The sequence below is a fragment of the Cherax quadricarinatus genome, chromosome 1, assembly GCF_038502225.1.
Source record: "Cherax quadricarinatus isolate ZL_2023a chromosome 1, ASM3850222v1, whole genome shotgun sequence".
Lineage (NCBI taxonomy): Eukaryota > Metazoa > Arthropoda > Malacostraca > Decapoda > Parastacidae > Cherax > Cherax quadricarinatus.
In genome coordinates this window covers 6277213-6298385 of record NC_091292.1, presented here as the reverse complement: position 1 = coordinate 6298385, position 21173 = coordinate 6277213, and the positions used below count along the sequence as shown (strand labels likewise).

Below are 21173 nucleotides of genomic sequence, written 5' to 3'. Positions count from 1 at the left end.
TTGGAAAACATCATTAGGATAAAAATGCCAACTCATGGGTTAGATCAAAATAATTGGGGTCTTCAAGACTCCGCTGAATGGACCACACCATTAGGATAAATTGCCAGGTATAGCTGTAGAACAATTAAGCACAAGAGGGGCCGTCTGGAAGGAGCATTAGAGGCAGAACACAGAGGGGACCATCTGAGAACGAAAGAAACTTGTACAAGATTTGGATATAATGCTAAATGACCTGTTATTTACATAACACAATAAGGCAATTACCACGAAGGCAAGAAAAATGACAGGGTGGATAATGAGATATTTTAAAACTAGAACTAATGCCTTTTAAAATGGTGAATCTTGATGGTGGGGGGCCCTCTCGGGGCCCCCCACCATCAAGATTCATCTCAGCTTAGCTGTAGACTATAATGTGGTTATTGAGGCCAATAGAAATGGAAACTCATATACCTTACATTATTATAAATCCTAGCCATAGACTATAATGAGATCTTCAGGATTCCACCGAGAGAACCCCTCACTATCAACATAAATCCAAGATTAATGTATAAGGTCTTCAGGACTCCACCGAGAGGACCCTACTAGGGCTAAGAAAAAATACTTTTATTACATCGAGTGTCTTCAGAGGCACTGATCTGTACAAGAGAAGAGCTAGTGAAGACGGCACGATCCTCTTTCTCTTAATTCAAAGATTGGATCCTGTGGGCTGCAAGTTGAGAACATATAAAGTAGGTAATCTCGCTGCGTAGTAAATGTCTGTAACATAGGATATATAAATTAGAGTATTTGGTGAGAAGAGTTTGTACTGCAGTATATTGTGCAGAGTAACCTAATGCATTGTTCTCCATAATGTTTGTTAAGTGACGTTTAGACAATATAATAGTGAAGACTAGTGAAAAGTGATTCCTCTTGAATAGTGAAGCAAATAGCGGAATTGCGATTAAGCTGAAGTGCATAGTTTAATATAGCATTTTGTAGGGTAGTTAAATAATATAGTGTGTGTGTGTGTGTGTGTGTGTGTGTGTGTGTGTGTGTGTGTGTGTGTGTGTGTGTGTGTGTGTGTGTGTGTGTGTGTGTGTGTGTGTGTGTAGTGATTAGTGTATTAATAAGTAGCGTTGTGTGGTGTAGGGAACGTTGTTCTTTAATTTGCAGCGTATTATAGTTTAGTATAGTTCAGAGTGTAGTAGTGTATATTACTGTATAGTGAACAGCGTAATATAGCAAATAGTTTATTGTATAATGTAGTCAGTAAGGCAGCTAAACAGTGTAGTGAATAAACTAGTAAAGAGAGCAGTGACTGTTGTGCTCTACGTGAATCTTAATAGCATCTGGCATATTTTTTATTAAACAGCGTACAATACAGGGCTCAGATTAGGTAAATGACGTACCAGACAGTCCTCAGACCAGGTAAATAACGTACAAGACAGGTCTCAGACCAGGTAAATGGCATACCAGACAGGTCTCAGACCAGGTAAATGGCATACCAGACAGGTCTCAGACCAGGTAAATGGCATACCAGACAGGTCTCAGACCAGATAAATGGCATGCCAGACAGGTCTCAGACCAGGTAAATGGCATACCAGACAGGCCTCAGACCAGGTAAATGAAATACCAGACAGGCCTCAGACCAGGTAAATGACGTACCAGACAGGTCTCAGACCAGGTAAAGAAGGACGAAATATTCCCAAAATCACAAACTTTCCCTCAAAGTGTATCATTGTCTCGTTACCTGAGTCGGAGAAGTTTCTTGTAGGTCGGGAGGGAGAAAGGAAGCGATGGAGGAGAGAGGGAGGGAAGGAAGTCAAGAAGTCGGGGAGATTAAGTGAGGTCCCTCAGATGTGAGGGCCTTAAATATAGCAATAACAACAACAATAATAATAATAATAATAATAATAATAATAATAATAATAATAATAATAATAATAATAATAATAATAAAAATAATAATAATAATAATAATATAATAATCCAGTGAGGAATCTCCTAGATATGGTGGCAGTTTAGTTACTTTACATGTGAGACAAAAGCAGCATTCTGGCACACCTGTAAAATACCTGTAACCAGCTTCGAGGGTCTTCTACTCTCTCAACCAATTTAGATTTTATTGTTAACTGAATGGTCAACCAGGCTGTTGCCGCCTGCTGTTCGAAAGTAAGCCCAGCCATCAAAAGCCGGCTGACACCTGCAGCATACAGCTAGTGGCCCGGTAAACAAAAATACTTATATATTAAAAGTTCAAACAAATACGGTGAGATAAATACGGTGAGAAATTAATCTGAATGAGAGCGGATATGAACTTGGGAAAAATAAAAGTTAAAATATAAACTTAACTTGAAGAAGAAATTATGAATATAAGGAAAATTAAATTTGGCGTCCGGAATAAATTTCATACCAGACAATAAAGAATGATCAAGGAGCAAAGTGAATCTAAGGGAAAAAATAAAACCTTTGGAAGGTAACTGAGCCATAAAACAAAGCGAAAACCGTATTTCAAGCGTTTCAGAAAGTGTTAGGTTTATCCAACTTTAAAACAAACAAAATCTCATTTTTTAACCCCTCAAAGTTGGAGCAAATATCCCCATGAATTAAAAATACTGCTTCGTCAGGCTAGAATTTCAGACGCTCAATATTACGCAACGAAATTACCTGACGCGTCCTCCTGTTCGTTATAACTTGGGGGAAGAAAAGTATGACGTCGATACTTGGCGAAAAAACTACAAAATCGAGTCTATGCCGAGAGCAGCGTGTTAAAATTGGATTACAACCGGAGCTAAAATTCTGGAGAAACTAATTACTCTGTTTGACTATTTAATCTGCACCAGAAAGTTGATGTTTTCTTAAGCGATAGCCTTGGAAAAATGTGAATTACTTGAGGGAGAGAGTTAGCCCTGCCGGAGGATTTGTAAACTGAAATACACGATGATATTCCAGTGTGTATACACTGAGTGGTGTGTATCTTAGTGTGTATACGCTGAATGGTTTATATCTTAGTGTGAATTCATCGAGAAGTACGTATTTCTCAGTTTCTATACACACAGGGTTCACTCTAAGCCTCATATTAAAAATTAAAGTATTCTAAATTGTCACTCTACCAATGTAATGCAAAGGTCAAGCCAAATTGTTGTTCAACTGTAATTTTTACCATTGGCATAGTGAACAGTTTCTTGTTTTATAATCAGGGGAAAGCACTAAACTCATATTGCGCATGGGTATTGGGAAGCATTCAAGTTCGATTCATCGAAGAAGAGGAATATATTCTTGAGGCACGAGGAGATATTACTTTAGAGGCCTCAAAGGACTATCCAGTTATTTGCTGTGATTTTGAGAAGACCCTAAACCACAAATCTGTGCAAAACAGGAGAACAATAAACTAATTCCACCACCAGACAGCATAAATTTCTCTCGTTGATAAAGCATTCTTAGGAGTTTAAAGAAATGCTGAATATACCGACACACTATTCCAACTCTCTCTCTCTCATGCCACTGTAAGACAAAACGTCGAAAAAAATATAAATATTTCTTCTTTAGGGCGGCGTTGTGCGTCAGTGACCCTGACGGTCTTTGTTTGTGTTCGATGAAGCCAGGTAGACGGCCTGGCTGGGCCAGACCCAAGCCTCCAAACTTTCTCTCCCCGTGGAAATATCCTGATATTTTTCTTCTCACCTTCTTTGTTTCCTTTTCTCGGTAAGCTCGTAGTGTTTGAATACTATAGTTTTCTCTCTCTTTTTCCAGTGGAAATAAACAAGGTATAAGGAGGAAGATTTAGAGTGGATATTTCTCTACGAACTTCCTTGAGTTCAAGAACGAAATGTTCCCGAATGTTCTCGAATGAAACAACGAGATCGACTTAAATTTAGCAACGAGCTCAACTCGAACCTAACAATGATACACAAATAACCAGCGTATAGTCTTATTTGTGTGTTCTTCCAGTCTCTGTATTATGCCTTTGTGTGTTTTATGGACCTCACAACCCCCTCAAGGGAGGTTCCTTGACGCTGGTGAGGGGCTCTTGATCTAAGGAATTGGATCTGTGCTCCAGTTCCCTGAATTAAGCCTGAATACCTTCCATCCCCCCACAGGTGCTGTATAATCTTAGGAGTTTAGTGCTCCCCCATGATTATAATAATTATATAATAATGGACCTAAAAGAGCTCAACCCGAAGTGAACAGCGAGCTCGACCGGAACTGAACGTACGTGTGTGTGTGTGTATACAGACAGTTTAATTTTTTAATTCCTGCTCTGGGTATAATGGTATTCTTGACTGAGGGTAAACAGATGACATGCAGCTTCGTGTAGTCGATAAGCTTTAAACTCCAGTAACTAAACAACTAGTAGTTCATATTCGCAGGCACCGCAGGACACGTAGGAACTCGTCGCTCCCCTGCGAATATAATTAATTGGGGAATGAAGGAAGCTGAGCCGGGCAGTGTTAGTCGAGTGCTCCACTCTTGTATTTTACCACGGGAAAAAATATAGTCCGCAAGTGTTTCCTCGTCACCTGCTTCCAATAATGTAAACACGAGGTTTTGGGTCTACTTTGGAATTAGTCTTTTTTCAAAAAGGGCACTGATGCAGAGGCAGGTCATAGAAAGTATGCACTTGAGGCTTCAATGGCATGCCACACAAGACGTGACAAGGAGAAAAGAAAATTATCATAAATAAAATATATATTGACATTGAGGCATCTAAGGGAGAGGAGGGAGCGCGTCACCCGTGTGAAAAAAGTACGACCCACCTGTGGGACCAGGTACGACCCACCTGCAGATACATACACACACACACACACATATATATATATATATATATATATATATATATATATATATATATATATATATATATATATATATATATATATATATATATATATATATATATATATATATATATATATATATATATATATATATATATATATATATATATATATATATATTCGATGCCGAAATGTTGCGTCTTATTCATTTGCACAAGAACACCGGAGCCAGCAATAGGCCCATACTAGGCAACTCTAATACTCACCCACCATCACTCAGTCACGTACCAATCCAATCTATATTTAAAACTATCCAAAGTTCTTGCCACAGTGACGCTCTTATAGGTTTAGTAAACTATTAATATTATAATGAAGAGCTGCTATAGTGAGCTTGTTACGTACCCTCTGGTTTACCCCTGGGGCCAAGACGACTCATAAAGCCTTATAATCTGTCTGCTACACGGCAGAGAAGGCGACTATTGTTGATACCCCAGCATGTTGAGCTGTGTCGTGTCGAGTCCCTCGCTCCTGACGGGAATGTTGACTACCTTAGCAGACGCGGCGATGCTGACGGAGAACACGACGGATCAACAGCGACAGGACAGAGACGACACATTGGTGCATATAACTCAGGAATTGATGTGTTTGAGCGAGGGGGGAAAGGGCTTGGTAGCACAGGGCGGGTGCTTTGAGCGTGAGGGAAGGTGATGTGCTTACTTAGGTTGGGACGGATTGAGACTAGGCTAGACTTTGCTGTGCTAGTCTTGGTGGTGACATGTTGAGGCTAGGCTAAACCTTGTTGTGCTAGTCTCAGAGGTGACGTGTTGAGGCGGCTAGGCTATACCTGGCTGTGCTAGTCTCGTTGGTGACGTGTTGAGGCTAGGCTAGACCTGCTGTGTTAGTCTCAGTGGTGACGTTGTAGTTAGGCTAGACCTGCTGTGTTAGTCTCATTGTTGAAGTTGTTGCTAGGCTAGACCTGCTATGTTAGTCTCAGTGGTGACGTTGTTGCTAGGCTAGACCTGCTGTGTTAGTTTCAGTGGTGACGTTGTTAGGCTAGACTTGCTGTGCTAGTCTCGGTGGTGACGTTGTTGCTAGGCTAGACCTACTGTGTTAGTCTCAGTGGTGACGTATTGCTAGGCTAGACCTGCTGTGTTAGTCTCGGTGGTGACGTTGTTGCTAGGCTAGACATGCTGTGTTAGTCTCGGTGGTGACGTTGTTGCTAGGCTAGACCTGCTGTGTTAGTCTCTGGTGACGTTGTTGCTAGGCTAGACCTACTGTGTTAGTCTCAGTGGTGACGTATTGCTAGGCTAGACCTGCTGTGTTAGTCTCGGTGGTGACGTTGTTGCTAGGCTAGACCTGCTGTGTTAGTCTCGGTGGTGACGTTGTTGCTAGGCTAGACCTGCTGTGTTAGTCTCTGGTGACGTTGTTGCTAGGCTAGACCTGCTGTGTTAGTCTCAGTGGTGACGTTGTTGCTAGGCTAGACCTGCTGTGTTAGTCTCGGTGGTGACGTTGTTGCTAGGCTAGACCTGCTGTGTTAGTCTCAGTGGTGACGTTGTTGCTAGGCTAGACCTGATGTGTTAGTCTCAGTGGTGACGTTGTTGCTAGGCTAGACCTGCTGTGTTAGTCTCGGTGGTGACGTTGTTGCTAGGCTAGACCTGCTGTGTTAGTCTCAGTGGTGACGTTGTTGCTAGGCTAGACCTGCTGTGTTAGTCTCAGTGGTGACGTTGTTGCTAGGCTAGACCTGCTGTGTTAGTCTCAGTGGTGACGTTGTTGCTAGGCTAGACCTGCTGTGTTAGTCTCGGTGGTGACGTTGTTGCTAGGCTAGACCTGCTGTGTTAGACCTGCTGTGTTAAACTCCATTTTAAAGAAAAATAGTATTGTGAAAAATCTTGATACAAAAACTTGACTTTTGTGTTTCTTATACAATTATATTTTTTTTTGTTTTTCGTCCTGTAATAATAATAATAATAATAATAATAGTAATAATAATAATAATAATAATAATAATAATAATAATAATAATAATAATAATAATAATAATAATAATAATAGCAATAATAATAATAATAATAATAATAATAATAATAATAATAATAATAATAATAATAATAATGATAATAATAATAATAATAATAATATTAATAATAATAATAATAATAATAATAATGATAATAATAGCAATAATAATAATAATAATAATAATAATAATAATAATAATAATAATAATAATAATAATAATAACAATAATAATAATAACCATATAAAAACATAACATTTTTGAGTAGATTTAATGATCCCAATTAGTACTATAATTATGGGGAAGCGCTAAATCCGTAATGGCCATGTTAGCAGCATCTTAAAGATGGGAAGTAATCAGCCTAGATCTGGGGAAACGGAAGGGTTACATCTAATTTCCCGCATCAAGAGCCCTTCAAAATCATCAGTCGGGTTGTTAAAATACACCGTGTTTGCTGCCTGATTAAAAAAGTGAAACTTATTATCATAAAATTTCAGTTTGTGCTTTTTTTCTATACGATCATCGTTCATTCCATGGCAATAATTACCCTGTGGTGAACATGTAGTGTCTGGTGATTGTGATTATGAAGCTGAGCATATCTCGAGGCTGAGGGACTGACCACCTCATCTTTAATTACCTGTCTTTAATATTAAGCCATTTCGTATTCGACTGAAGAAGCCTGTAGAGCTGGTGAAGTATATATACTTAACTGCTGCACGTGCAGTGACCAGCAGTAATAAAAGCTTTGTCACTGCTTATGAAGACAGTTATTGTCCATTGATTCAATGTGTACAGTATTAGTGCCGTTTTAATTTGTATACATTATTAAAGTCACTGTAACCTGTGTACTGTGTGTGCATCATTGTCAGATGTGGAGACTTTCTCCGTATCACTATTATCACTTGTGTACAGCAGTGTTAGTCCGGTCATCACTTGTGTGTAGTGTCAGATGATGACCCTCTTAGCGATTAAGTAATCACTAATATATATATATATATATATATATATATATATATATATATATATATATATATATATATATATATATATATATATATATATATATATATATTTATATATATATATATATATATATATATATATATATATATATATATATATATATATATAATATATATATATATATATATATATATATATATATATATATATATATATATATGTATATATATATATATATATATATATATATATATATATATATATATATATATATATATATATATGTATATATATACATATATTTATTTATATATATATGTATATAGATAGATAGATAAATAGATAGATAATAGATAGATAGATATATAGATAGATATGTGTGTGTGTGTGTGTGTGTGTACACTTTTCATTATACATTGTATAATCCCCTCGGGTTTTCAAAAATATTAATAATATAATATATTTTATATATTCAATATGTGTTTAATATTCAGTATTTGAAGAGAATTTCCCCCATTTTTATTTATACATGCAACATTATATTCTAGTAAATATTTCTAGCTATTTTTTACATTGGATATATAACATTCCTAACACCGTTTAGAAACACTAACATAAAAGCACAGAATATATCCGAACACTGTTATTCTTGGACACATACACACAATATTAATGAATTGTACATACAGACGAAAAGGTATATTGTATTTTGAATTGTACAGAGTGCAAATGTATTGTATCAAGAGTTTGTTGACAGTGGAATTCATTATATATATATATATATATATATATATATATATATATATATATATATATATATATATATATATATATATATATATATATATATATATATATATATATATATATATATATATATATATATATATATATATATATATATATATATATATATATATATATATATATATATATATATATATATATATATATATATATATATATATATATATATATATATATATCCTAGCTCAGTTGTAAAATATGTTATGGTGTTGGCTATATATTCACAGAGATTAATTATCTTAATAACCTTCATTTAGGTCGTTTCGATCCTTGAACCTTGATCACTTCAAATACAATAATTGAGGATCGAACGGTTTTCAATAAAGGTGCCTTCAGGGAATATTTTTGTGACCATTTCTCGCGAGTTGTGATAACAGATTAGTAGTGTATACCTACCGTATGTAAGTAAGACATAGTGAGGGTTATGGCCCACTAGCTACTTTATCAGTTCATGAAGTCCTTGGTGGACGACATGTCTTCACAATAAAGTGCCATGAGCAGTATTATGTGTCTTATTTACAAACCCTCAAGTGGCCGGGAGTCACTAACCTTACTGCGTGTACTTGCGTCCTCTAGACGTAGGAACACTGTGAATTAAGACATGTAGTACATGGCAAACTCTAATAATAGTCTTTATTTACTACAAGTACATGTACAAGGTATACAGTCCTAGTTGACATCGGTGACACTATTGTATAGAAAGCCCATTGTTATGCAGAGCATTTCGGGCAAATTAGGTCAGTTTTGTCCCAGGATGCGACCCACACCAACATTTAGGAAACGGCAGGCTGGTGTGAGAGCTACGAAAAACTAAATAAAGCCTGGGGAGGTGGATAAACATACCCTCCACACTGTCTTACAATGTAACAGAATACAGCAACACAAAACTATTACAGCATAAGTACGCTGTAACTAAAATTGGTAGGATTTTACCTAGATTAAGTGAACCTTCGAGACATCCTCGGTAGTATAGTGGTAAGTATCCCCGCCTGTCACGCGGGAGACCGGGGTTCGATTCCCCGCCGGGGAGGATGCACTTTTGGATAACTAGTGACTCAAGTGGTAGTAGCTACGCCTTCTTAACATTCGAAGGTTCTGAGATTCAATGGTAGGAATGTTGGGCCTACTAACCTATACGTTGTTACTTCTACACTTATTGTTCTCTCTCAGTGTACTCACTGGATCCTGCTTTTCACCTGAGGTATTTAACGTTATCTACCAAGCCTCATATATAGAAATTCTGATGTGCAGATACGGGACTAGACCCTCCAGAATTTTCCAGGGCACATAAAAAGTAAATTATGTACATTTAGCCTACAATCTTACATTAGTATTATATTATAAAGATATTCTAATATTATATAGTCTCTACGTCCAAAGGTAAGAATGGAAAGATATTACTAGTAATATGAGTCACAGCCTCGATGGCGCAGTAGGCAGCGCGTGAGTCTCATAATCTCAAGGTCGTGAGTTCGATCCTCACTCGGGGCAGGTATTTTCATTACGTTTGATAGACGTCGTCTAAAATTCACCACCCCCAGAGTCACTTGTAAGTTTTAAGTAAGAGACATTTGTACTGACTGGTACATATTACGAGATATTTCTACACGGTTAAACGTTCCTCAAGGAAGGAGGCCAATTTCGAATGGACATAAAATTATTAAGATTATATTTGCGGTATATTATAACTGGCAAGGTACTGGGATGGTTTCGTGGGTTTTGTCCTATTATATATTATCCGTAAAATTGTGAAATTTGTGTATATTTTTTCTACAAATTATTATTATTATTATTATTATTATTATTATTATTATATAATATGCCACTATACAAATGACTCGCACATAGAAGAGAGGGGCTTACGACAACGTTTCGGTCCGACTTGGACCATTTACAAAGTGTGACTTTGTAAATGGTCCAAGTCGGACCGAAATGTCGTCGTAAGCTCCTTCTACGTGCTGATCATTTTCTATATTATTCCAGTCACAGTATTGTGCTTTTTTTTTTTGTTATTAATATGCCACTACATGTGCTTAATGTCTTAAAATAGGAATAATAAAAAAAATTTAAAACGTATCCTTCGAACCGGATTCGAACCAGTGACCTATGGATGTCTGCTTCAAGTTACCAACTACAGTCCACCGCTCTACCAACTGAGCTATCGAAGGAGTCGACCATACTTCTAAAATTTCCAGTTCGAATCCTCTAGCGACTAACCACCCCTCAAGGAAGGTTCCTTGATGTTGGTGAGGGGCTCTTGATTTAGGGAATTGGATCTGTGCTCCAGTTCCCCGAATTAAGCCTGATTGCCTTCCACATCCCCCCCCCAGGCGCTGTATAATCCTCCGGGTTTAGCGCTTCCCCCTTGATTATAATAATAATAATAATCTAGCGACTAACATTCGGACTATGAGTAAACAGTTAACGAATTTAATAATCAAGGTAATATATATGAAATCAGAGAGAACACATGGTTTAAGGATCGCATGTATTGTAATGTATATCTGGTAGATTTTTGGAGTTATCCTGGGTTATTAACCCGGGATAATTCAATAAATCCATTGTCATAAGATTGGCTTATTTCCATTAGGTTTCTTCAGTTCTACACGCCCCTTCCCAGGATGCGACCCACAACATTCAGCTAACACCCAGTTACATAAGTACTAACTAACTGTAGTGAAAATGCACCCCAGGGGGAAATAAGTCAATTTGTCTGATAATTCGTGTAACTGTATCTGAATAAACTTACTTACTTACTTACTTATTTACTTACTTGCTTGCTTAATGCTTATTTTAGGATATATCGTAGTTATTATTCCTTATAGATGACCATAACTTAATCCCTCGCTGTTATACCTACAGCTTCAGTGTTTTCACATGATAATATATTAAAAATTACTGGGAATCGTTGAAAAAATATATATTTCTTTAAGCATTTGATGAAAACATTTTCCCGTGCCGGGAATCGAACCCGGGCCTCGCGGGTGAGAGCCGCGTATCCTAGCCACTAGACAACACGGGAGTTGTACACTCTCTTACACATGTTATATTTGTCAGTGATACATATGTCTTTATGTGTTCATAAGTTACATATCTGCAGGATATGTGTATTGATAACTTCTGTATTTACAAGACATGTGTCTGTAAGATATGTATTTATTAAACATGTGTCGTGGAGGGTACTCTCTACTGGAGGGGAGGTGGAGGCTAGGAGGAAAGGAAGGATGATAGGCAGGAGGGAAGGAAGAAGGGAGGGAAAACAGGAAGGAGAACATAAGAAAAAAAGAACACTGCGACAGGCCTACTGACCCATATGGAGCAGGTCCATGTCCCACCCCCCAGCCTTCTAGGTTATCCCAGGTTCTCTACACATGTGTCACTATGTAAAATAATCTATGTAACTGTATTTGTGTCTACCTGAATAAACTTGACTTACTAGTCTGTAAGAAATTTTGACGATATCTTCGCAACCTTGGAAGGAGAGTTCAAATTTTATTAGGCTTGTTACCCCATGAAGGCATAATAACCCAGAGTAACCCAAGCCATGTGATGAGTGGTCTCACACACTTGTCGATCAAAGCCACTTTGATGACGTGGCTTGACCGGGTTATCCTGGGTTACTTAAATACGTACCCACAACCTAATGAATAACGTTCTCGTTTAGAGCTAAGAAACATAATGATAAATACAGGAACAATGACAATCCAGACGATGCTTTCTACCTTCTTCACTCCCTCCTTCACTCCCTCCTTCACTCCCTCCTTCATTCCTTCATTCACTCCCTCCTTCACTCCCTCCTTCACTCCCTCCTTTACTCCTTCATTCACTCCCTCCTTCACTCCTTCATTCACTCCCTCCTTCACTCCTTCATTCACTCCCTCCTTCACTCCCTCCTTTACTCCTTCATTCACTCCCTCCTTCACTCCCTCCGTCACTCCTTCCTTCCCTTCCTTCTTACCTCAAGGGAGGTTCCTTGATGCCAGTGAGGAGGCTCTTGGTCCACGGAATGGGTTCAGGTCTCGCCCTTAGCTCGATGCTGGATACCTCCCATTTTCCCAGGTGGTGTGTGACTCTTAATAATAATGGTATTTATAATACCTTCCTCTTTCCTTTTCTTCTTTCTCTCCTTCCTGTTTTCCCTCCCTTCTTCCTTCCCTCCTGCCTTTCATCCTTCCATCCCTCCTTCCTTCCCTCCTAGCCTCCATCCCTCCGACCTTCCTCATCAAGCAGTGAGTGCCCTCCACGTACTGTTTACAACAGTCACTGCTCTAATTTCCAGATCATTCTGAGTGGCTCTTGTGCGTCATTTGCGGGGTATCGGCCGCCGTGCAGGGAGCCGCAGACTGACGTGCAGGGAGTCGCAGACTGACGTGCAGGGAGTCACAGACTGACGTGCAGGGAGCCACAGACTGACATGCAGGGAGTCGCAGACTGACGTGCAGGGAGCCACAGACTGATGTGCAGGGAGCCGCAGACTGACGTGCAAGGAGTCGCAGACTGACGTGCAGGGAGTCACAGACTGACGTGCAGGGAGCCACAGACTGACGTGCAAGGAGTCGCAGACTGACGTGCAGGGAGCCGCAGACTAACGTGCAGGGGGCCGCAGACTGACGTGCAGGGAGCCACAGACTGACGTCCAGGGAGCCGCAGACTGACGTGCAGGGAGACACAGACTGACGTGCAGGGAGTCACAGACTGACGCGCAGGGAGTCGCAGACTGGCGTGCAGGGAGCCACAGACTGACGTGCAGGGAATCGCAGACTGACGTGCAGGGAGCCGCAGACTGACGTGCAGGGAGCCACAGACTGACGTGCAGGGAGCCGCAGACTGACGTGCTGGGAGCCGCAGACTGACGTGCAGGGAGTCACAGACTGACGTGCAGGGAGCCACAGACTGACGTGCAGGGAGTCGCAGACTGACGTGCAGGGAGCCGCAGACTGACGTGCAGGGAGCCGCACACTGACGTGCAGGGAGCCACAGACTGACGTGCAGGGAGCCGCAGACTGACGTGCAGGGAGTCGCAGACTGACGTGCAGGGAGTCACAGACTGACGTGCAGGGAGCCACAGACTGACGTGCAGGGAGTCGCAGACTGACGTGCAGAGAGCCGCAGACTGACGTGCAGGGAGCAGCAGACTGACGTGCAGGGAACCACAGACTGACGTGCAGGGAGTCACAGACTGACGTGCAGGGAGCCACAGACTGACGTGCAGGGAGTCGCAGACTGACGTGCAGGGAGGCGCAGACTGACGTGCAGGGAGCCGCAGACTGACGTGCAGGGAGTCACAGACTGACGTGCAGGGAGTCACAGACTGACGTGCAGGGAGTCACAGACTGACGTGCAGGGAGTCACAGACTGACGTGCAGGGAGTCAGACTGACGTGCAGGGAGCCACAGACTGACGTGCAGGGAGCCGCAGACTGACGTGCAGGGAGTCGCAGACTGACGTGCAGGGAGTCACAGACTGACGTGCAGGGAGACACAGACTGACGTGCAGGGAGTCACAGACTGACGTGCAGGGAGTCACAGACTGACGTGCAGGGAGTCACAGACTGACGTGCAGGGAGTCACAGACTGACGTGCAGGGAGTCAGACTGACGTGCAGGGAGCCGCAGACTAACGTGCAGGGAGTCATAGACTGACGTGCAGGGAGTCATAGACTGACGTGCAGGGAGTCATAGACTGACGTGCAGGGAGTCATAGACTGACGTGCAGGGAGTCATAGACTGACGTGCAGGTAGTCATAGACTGACGTGCAGGGAGTCATAGACTGACGTGCAGGGAGTCATAGACTGACGTGCAGGGAGACACAGACTGACGTGCAGGGAGTCACAGACTGACGTGCAGGGAGTCACAGACTGACGTGCAGGGAGACACAGACTGACGTGCAGGGAGTCACAGACTGACGTGCAGGGAGTCACAGACTGACGTGCAGGGAGTCACAGACTGACGTGCAGGGAGTCATAGACTGACGTGCAGGGAGTCACAGACTGACGTGCAGGGAGCCACAGACTGACGTGCAGGGAGCCACAGACTGACGTGCAGGGAGACACAGACTGACGTGCAGGGAGCCACAGACTGACGTGCAGGGAGACACAGACTGACGTGCAGGGAGACACAGACTGACGTGCAGGGAGACACAGACTGACGTGCAGGGAGACACAGACTGACGTGCAGGGAGCCACAGACTGACGTGCAGGGAGACACAGACTGACGTGCAGGGAGACACAGACTGACGTGCAGGGAGCCACAGACTGACGTGCAGGGAGTCACAGACTGACGTGCAGGGAGCCACAGACTGACGTGCAGGGAGACACAGACTGACGTGCAGGGAGACACAGACTGACGTGCAGGGAGTCACAGACTGACGTGCAGGGAGCCACAGACTGACGTGCAGGGAGCCACAGACTGACGTGCAGGGAGACACAGACTGACGTGCAGGGAGCCACAGACTGACGTGCAGGGAGACACAGACTGACGTGCAGGGAGACACAGACTGACGTGCAGGGAGACACAGACTGACGTGCAGGGAGACAGACTGACGTGCAGGGAGCCACAGACTGACGTGCAGGGAGCCACAGACTGACGTGCAGGGAGACACAGACTGACGTGCAGAGAGACACAGACTGACGTGCAGGGAGACACAGACTGACGTGCAGGGAGACACAGACTGACGTGCAGGGAGACACAGACTGACGTGCAGGGAGACACAGACTGACGTGCAGGGAGTCACAGACTGACGTGCAGGGAGTCGCAGACTGACGTGCAGGGAGTCACAGACTGACGTGCAGGGAGTCACAGACTGACGTGCAGGGAGTCACAGACTGACGTGCAGGGAGTCACAGACTGACGTGCAGGGAGTCACAGACTGACGTGCAGGGAGTCACAGACTGACGTGTAGGGAGCCACAGACTGACGTGCAGGGAGCCACAGACTGACGTGCAGGGAGACACAGACTGACGTGCAGGGAGCCACAGACTGACGTGCAGGGAGACACAGACTGACGTGCAGGGAGACACAGACTGACGTGCAGGGAGACACAGACTGACGTGCAGGGAGCCACAGACTGACGTGCAGGGAGCCACAGACTGACGTGCAGGGAGACACAGACTGACGTGCAGGGAGACACAGACTGACGTGCAGGGAGTCACAGACTGACGTGCAGGGAGTCACAGACTGACGTGCAGGGAGCCACAGACTGACGTGCAGGGAGTCACAGACTGACGTGCAGGGAGTCACAGACTGACGTGCAGGGAGTCACAGACTGACGTGCAGGGAGTCACAGACTGACGTGCAGGGAGTCACAGACTGACGTGCAGGGAGACACAGACTGACGTGCAGGGAGTCACAGACTGACGTGCAGGGAGTCACAGACTGACGTGCAGGGAGTCACAGACTGACGTGCAGGGAGTCACAGACTGACGTGCAGGGAGTCACAGACTGACGTGCAGGGAGCCACAGACTGACGTGCAGGGAGCCACAGACTGACGTGCAGGGAGACACAGACTGACGTGCAGGGAGCCACAGACTGACGTGCAGGGAGACACAGACTGACGTGCAGGGAGACACAGACTGACGTGCAGGGAGACACAGACTGACGTGCAGGGAGACACAGACTGACGTGCAGGGAGCCACAGACTGACGTGCAGGGAGCCACAGACTGACGTGCAGGGAGACACAGACTGACGTGCAGGGAGACACAGACTGACGTGCAGGGAGACACAGACTGACGTGCAGGGAGACACAGACTGACGTGCAGGGAGCCACAGACTGACGTGCAGGGAGCCACAGACTGACGTGCAGGGAGACACAGACTGACGTGCAGGGAGACACAGACTGACGTGCAGGGAGTCACAGACTGACGTGCAGGGAGTCACAGACTGACGTGCAGGGAGCCACAGACTGACGTGCAGGGAGACACAGACTGACGTGCAGGGAGTCACAGACTGACGTGCAGGGAGTCACAGACTGACGTGCAGGGAGTCACAGACTGACGTGCAGGGAGTCACAGACTGACGTGCAGGGAGTCACAGACTGACGTGCAGGGAGACACAGACTGACGTGCAGGGAGTCACAGACTGACGTGCAGGGAGTCACAGACTGACGTGCAGGGAGTCACAGACTGACGTGCAGGGAGTCACAGACTGACGTGCAGGGAGTCACAGACTGACGTGCAGGGAGCCACAGACTGACGTGCAGGGAGCCACAGACTGACGTGCAGGGAGACACAGACTGACGTGCAGGGAGCCACAGACTGACGTGCAGGGAGACACAGACTGACGTGCAGGGAGACACAGACTGACGTGCAGGGAGACACAGACTGACGTGCAGGGAGACACAGACTGACGTGCAGGGAGCCACAGACTGACGTGCAGGGAGCCACAGACTGACGTGCAGGGAGACACAGACTGACGTGCAGGGAGACACAGACTGACGTGCAGGGAGACACAGACTGACGTGCAGGGAGACACAGACTGACGTGCAGGGAGACACAGACTGACGTGCAGGGAGACACAGACTGACGTGCAGGGAGACACAGACTGACGTGCAGGGAGTCACAGACTGACGTGCAGGGAGTCGCAGACTGACGTGCAGGGAGTCACAGACTGACGTGCAGGGAGTCACAGACTGACGTGCAGGGAGTCACAGACTGACGTGCAGGGAGTCACAGACTGACGTGCAGGGAGACACAGACTGACGTGCAGGGAGACACTGACTGACGTGCAGGGAGCCACAGACTGACGTGCAGGGAGACACAGACTGACGTGCAGGGAGCCACAGACTGACGTGCAGGGAGACACAGACTGACGTGCAGGGAGCCACAGACTGACGTGCAGGGAGCCACAGACTGACGTGCAGGGAGGCACAGACTGACGTGCAGGGAGCCACAGACTGACGTGCAGGGAGACACAGACTGACGTGCAGGGAGCCACAGACTGACGTGCAGGGAGACACAGACTGACGTGCAGGGAGCCACAGACTGACGTGCAGGGAGACACAGACTGACGTGCAGGGAGCCACAGACTGACGTGCAGGGAGACACAGACTGACGTGCAGGGAGCCACAGACTGACGTGCAGGGAGACACAGACTGACGTGCAGGGAGCCACAGACTGACGTGCAGGGAGTCACAGACTGACGTGCAGGGAGACACAGACTGACGTGCAGGGAGCCACAGACTGACGTGCAGGGAGACACAGACTGACGTGCAGGGAGCCACAGACTGACGTGCAGGGAGACACAGACTGACGTGCAGGGAGACAAAGACTGACGTGCAGGGAGACACAGACTGACGTGCAGGGAGCCACAGACTGACGTGCAGGGAGACACAGACTGACGTGCAGGGAGCCACAGACTGACGTGCAGGGAGCCACAGACTGACGTGCAGGGAGACACAGACTGACGTGCAGGGAGACACAGACTGACGTGCAGGGAGACACAGACTGACGTGCAGGGAGCACAGACTGACGTGCACACAGACTGACGTGCAGGGAGCCACAGACTGACGTGCAGGGAGACACAGACTGACGTGCAGGGAGACACAGACTGACGTGCAGGGAGACACAGACTGACGTGCAGGGAGCCACAGACTGACGTGCAGGGAGACACAGACTGACGTGCAGGGAGCCACAGACTGACGTGCAGGGAGCCACAGACTGACGTGCAGGGAGACACAGACTGACGTGCAGGGAGACACAGACTGACGTGCAGGGAGACACAGACTGACGTGCAGGGAGACACAGACTGACGTGCAGGGAGACACAGACTGACGTGCTGGGAGACACAGACTGACAACAACAGCACACGTAAACATTCCTCTCTCTCTCTCTCTCTCTCTCTCTCTCTATATATATATATATATATATATATATATATATATATATATATATATATATATATATATATATATACATATATATATATATTATAAATGCAGTATATATACCATCATTACAAGTATTTCAATAAGAAAAATAAAATCTTTCTCTCCACAAAATATTAAAAACTGATTTTTCTCTTTCAAAACGACATTAATCTTTTTTTTAATTTTTTTCGTGTTTTTTCACCACTGGACGTCCGTCTTGTAGTTCTTATAATTTAAAACCAAATTAGTGAAAAAAAAAATTTGGTTGATTAGATCCTGATCCATCACGGGGCCTGGTCACTGACCGAGCTGCGGGGGCGTCGACCCCTGGAACCCTCTCCAGATATTGTAATAAATCTTGTATCTTTACATTATAGGATTTTTAAAGAAATACTTAAACAAGATATGTATTTTTTTTTTTTTTTTTTTTTTTTTTGCCTATAAAGGCAAGGAAACTGCAGATCCTAAAAAATGGCCAGGAGCTGAAACTCATCCTAGAAACTAGAGGAAATATGTCCGTAAAGTTTGTCCTCATATCCTGCATAAGGTAACAACAGCTGCTAGTTCTATAATGATCAAATAAATTCATCATTATAAAACTAGCAGCTGCTCTTACCTTATGTAAGATCATATGCTAAACCATAGACGTTTGCAAAGATAAAACATTAAATGCTTGAATCAGCCTAATTTTCTGAAAACGTTGTCGGATTTTTAAGCGAGTTTATTCAGGTATACACAAATACAGTTACGTAGATTATCATACATAGCAGCATATGTGTAGAGAACCTGGATAACCCAAGTAAGTCAGACAAAGTGACTTAATTCCATTGGGGTTCTTAACTGTATAGAAGTGGCGACTCTTTCTAAGCGGCTATGAGGACAAACTATTTATAGTTGTGCTCATTCAGGTGTGCACTGAGGTTTATATGTCTCAGACACACTGAGGTTTATATGTCTCAGACACACTGAGGTTTATATGTCTCAGACACACTGAGGTTTATATGTCTCAGACACACTGAGGTTTATATGTCTCAGACACACTGAGGTTTATATGTCTCAGACACACTGAGGTTTATATGTCTCAGACACACTGAGGTTTATATGTCTCAGACACACTGAGGTTTATATGTCTCAGACACACTGAGGTTTATATGTCTCAGACACACTGAGGTTTATATGTCTCAGACACACTGAGGTTTATGTGTCTCAGACACACTGAGGTTTATATGTCTCAGACACACTGAGGTTTATATGTCTCAGACACACTGAGGTTTAAATGTCTCAGACACACTGAGGTTTAAATGTCCCAGACACACTGAGGTTTATATGTCTCAGACACACTGAGGTTTATATGTCTCAGACACACTGAGGTTTATATGTCCCAGACACACTGAGGTTTATATGTCTCAAACACACTGAGGTTTAAATGTCTCAGACACACTGAGGTTTAAATGTCCCAGACACACTGAGGTTTATATGTCTCAGACACACTGAGGTTTAAATGTCCCAGACACACTGAGGTTTAAATGTCCCAGACACACTGAGGTTTAAATGTCTCAGACACACTGAGGTTTAAATGTCCCAGACACACTGAGGTTTAAATGTCTCAGACACACTGAGGTTTAAATGTCCCAGACACACTGAGGTTTAAATGTCCAAGACACACTGAGGTTTAAATGTCCCAGACACACTGAGGTTTAAATGTCTCAGACACACCGAGGTTTAAATGTCCCAGACACACTGAGGTTTAAATGTCCCAGACACACTGAGGTTTAAATGTCCCAGACACACTGAGGTTTAAATGTCCCAGACACACTGAGGTTTAAATGTCCCAGATGCTTAGAGAGGGAGGGGGGTTCCTTGATGCTAGTGTAGGGCTCATGATCCAAGGAAATGGCGCTACCCCTTTCCTTCCTCTGCTCAAACCTGATCGCCTTCCACTCCCCAGATGCCTTATTATGAGTTTAGAGATTTCTCATAATATAATAACATCAACAACAACAATAACACGACAATCTGTGGTTTGCAATTGCAGGATAAACCATATATAAGGTTCTGAGAGTCAGATCCAGCAGGTCACTTCAGAAATACACAGCATACCAAGTTCTGAGAGCCAAGTCCAGGAGGTCACTTTAAGAAACCTCAAGATTCCAGGTCAGGAGAGCCAGGTCTAGCAGGTCTCTTTAAAAATGCTCAAAATACCAGGTAAGGAGAGTCAGGTCCAGCAGGTCACTTTAAGAATGCTCAAGATACCAGGTCAGGAGAGCCAGGTCCAGCAGATCACTTTAAGAATGCTGAAGATACCAGGTCCAGTAGGTCACTTCAAGAATGCTCAAGATACCAGGTCAGAAGAGCCAGGTCCAGCAGGCCACTTTAAGAATGCTCAAGATACCAGGTCCAGTAGGTCACTTCAAGAATGCTCAAGATACCAGGTCAGAAGAGCCAGGTCCAGCAGGCCACTTTAAGAATGCTCAAGATACCAGGTCCAGTAGGTCACTTCAAGAATGCAGAATATACTAGGCCAGGAGAGCAAGGTCTGTCAGATCACTTCAAGAATGCAGAGCATTCCAGGTCAGGAGAGCCAGGTTCAGCAGTTCACCCAATGATACACAACGTACCAGGTCAGAAAAGCCAGGTCCAGCACGTCACTTAAAGAATATTGAAAGTCGACTCGATCTGACCACTCACTGTAATAGTAAGGAGAAAAAATGTCTGACTCCTCTGAATAGTCTTTGATGCCTTGATGAGTCAGGTCGTTGACTTGGC

The 21173-nt window shown here is 44.0% G+C and overlaps 4 non-coding genes across 4 annotated transcripts; 2 read left to right on the top strand and 2 right to left on the bottom strand.

The window, feature by feature from the left end:
- Nucleotides 1-9502: 9502 nt before the first annotated feature.
- On the top strand, nucleotides 9503-9574 carry TRNAD-GUC (transfer RNA aspartic acid (anticodon GUC)). The gene has a single exon. It is a non-coding gene; the product is annotated as a tRNA-Asp (tRNA).
- Nucleotides 9575-9962: 388 nt separating this feature from the next.
- Nucleotides 9963-10035, top strand: TRNAM-CAU (transfer RNA methionine (anticodon CAU)). Its single transcript has one exon. It is a non-coding gene; the product is annotated as a tRNA-Met (tRNA).
- A 585-nt stretch (nucleotides 10036-10620) lies between these two features.
- TRNAY-GUA (transfer RNA tyrosine (anticodon GUA)) lies at nucleotides 10621-10712 on the bottom strand. Its single transcript is given in 2 exon segments — nucleotides 10621-10656; nucleotides 10676-10712. It is a non-coding gene; the product is annotated as a tRNA-Tyr (tRNA).
- A 782-nt stretch (nucleotides 10713-11494) lies between these two features.
- On the bottom strand, nucleotides 11495-11566 carry TRNAE-CUC (transfer RNA glutamic acid (anticodon CUC)). Its single transcript has one exon. It is a non-coding gene; the product is annotated as a tRNA-Glu (tRNA).
- Between the last annotated feature and the right edge of the window lie 9607 nt (nucleotides 11567-21173).